Source organism: Solanum stenotomum, unplaced genomic scaffold (assembly GCF_019186545.1).
Source record: "Solanum stenotomum isolate F172 unplaced genomic scaffold, ASM1918654v1 scaffold10711, whole genome shotgun sequence".
Taxonomy (NCBI): domain Eukaryota; kingdom Viridiplantae; phylum Streptophyta; class Magnoliopsida; order Solanales; family Solanaceae; genus Solanum; species Solanum stenotomum.
In genome coordinates this window covers 12,618-15,108 of record NW_026021212.1, presented here as the reverse complement: position 1 = coordinate 15,108, position 2,491 = coordinate 12,618, and positions in this window count along the sequence as shown.

The following is a 2,491-nucleotide window of genomic DNA, read 5'->3' as shown; positions in this document are numbered from 1 at the left end:
AGTCTCATAGCATATCATAACATAATACAAAACAAATGATGTGGAATTTAAAAACATTTATCCATACAATCGAAGTCTTTTATAAAAGCAAGTGGAAGTCTAACTTGTCTCAATTATCCATCTAGTACAATCTTTGAATCAACAATAGGGTCACATCCCTTCTACATCGTCCGCAACATAAAATAACAAGAAAGGAAACTACTAATAATTCATACATCCTTGAATCTTGAGGACTCACCACAAGCTAGGATAATAGTTTATCCAAGCTTGTATCAAAGGAAGACCACCTAAAACACCGGAACCAACACTTTATAGAAAAATATAGAAGAAATATGGGTTAGTACAAAAATGCACTAAGTATGATAGCCATGCATAAAAATCCTTGAAAACATGCTAAAAAGGACATTTTAGTTGAAAACCATGCTTTATGCCAAGTTTGAGAAACATCATGAACTTTAGTCTCAAAGCATAAGTCCTAAGCATAGTCAACATATAAATCATTATAACATAATAGAACCATCTCTTAGGTAACCCTAAGTTATACTTGTGCAATGTATGAATGACATTCCATAATACCACTCATACTAAGTATCCCTTTGAGGCCACCATAGTCATACTAACCATTCTTTGATCCCATCTTTAGTTAATACTCATAGACAATGAACATTCCCATTTAATAAGTCATATCAAGGAAAGCAACTCCTCACAACAATACAAGTTAAACATTCATCCTTTCATTTAGCCTTTATGTCCATATTCTCAATAGCATCATTATAAGAATATTCATTTTATTAGACATTGTGACATTTGAGGAACACACCATAGCCACTCTCAAAGCCTACTCGTGCAATGCATGGATGAAGTCACATACCCCCATCCACACTTTATAGAACCTCATGAGTAATCATAGTACATAGCTCACATGATGGGAATAAGCCCTAACCAACATAGACAATGTAAGCAAAGCATGGAATCCCATGTCATGTTCCACACCCAAAAGAGTTGGTCTACTTGCCTAAGGTAGAACCGGTAATATTTTAGCTTAGGTGGATCCACTAGCTAATATCCTATGTGGGCACATAGTTATGGGATAAAGAGGTTGTTACTACAAACCTAGCCAAACATAAGAAGAGCTTCCACCCCACAATATTCACTCCGTGCTAAGCATTAAATTCCCTTAGACTAGTTAATTCTCTTTTAACATTATTACACATGAAAGTAATGCCATTGGCCTATCGATTCAAGGTACATTATTAGGATAGCTCATTGAATCCTCATGAAAGGGGTACCATTGGCCTATCGATTCAAGGTACATTATTATTCACTCATGAAAGGAATGCCTTATGCCTACCGATTCAAGGTTTATCATTACAATAGTTCATTGACTCATCATGAAAGGAATGCCACTGGCATATCGATTCAAGGTTCATTAAGTCAAGATACTTTTAGTTATACATGAAGAGGATGCCCTAAGCCTACCAATTCAACGTATAACAATACTTGTATTCACCCATGAAAGTGATGCCATTAGCCTACCGATTCATTTGGGTGAGGAAAGCCTTTCACATCATCACAATTACATCATACTCATACTCACTTTATACTCAAGTATTCATAAAGCATATACATAAACATCATGATCATGATTCATCAACCCATCTAGGATTACTACATTAGACATGGATAACAACATGATTCAAATAGTTCAATTACCACTAGCACATTCTCATGATATTCATCTTTTTATAATTCACCCACATCACAAGTACATAAATTTGGGACATGGGTATTTCATGGTTTCTTATGGGAAATTCAACAAAACAACCATATAAACACCTCAATTAATACACAATTCAAGTAATCAATCCATATCATTCATAATTTGATAACATTCTACTCACATCAATCAATACCCACACTTTAAGATCCAATTTGGAAGAATTGGGGGAATTCATGGATTCTTGAGGAATTCATCTTAAAAACAATAAGTAATCATCAAATTGATCATAATATAAAGCAATTAAACCATTAGAAATGTTTTTGAAGGAATCCATGACTTGAAGTGAAACCCTAGATTTTTGGGTAAAGTTACAAGTTTGAAATTGAGTTTGGAGGGACTCCATGGATGAAAAATATACATGGATCAAAGACTACCATACCTTGATAATGAATCTCCAAATAATTTGAGGAAGAAGCCTTGATTCCTTCAAACTCTAGCTCCAATTCTACTCTTCTTCTTCTTCTTTGAGTTTTAGAGAAAGAAATATTGTGAGGAAGATGAAGATTTGGGTTTTTTTTTTTAATTCTATGAAAGTGACTTAATTGGAGAAATTTAAGTCTAAAAAGATTATATACTTATTAGGGAAAGAGTAAAATAGTGTAGGTTCAATTTTGGAAGAATAACTAAAGGCCCCTAAAGTTTTAACTCAAAATCACCTAACATGCGCGACTTGGCTCGCCAAGGTCACTAGGCGACACGCCTAATGGTCCC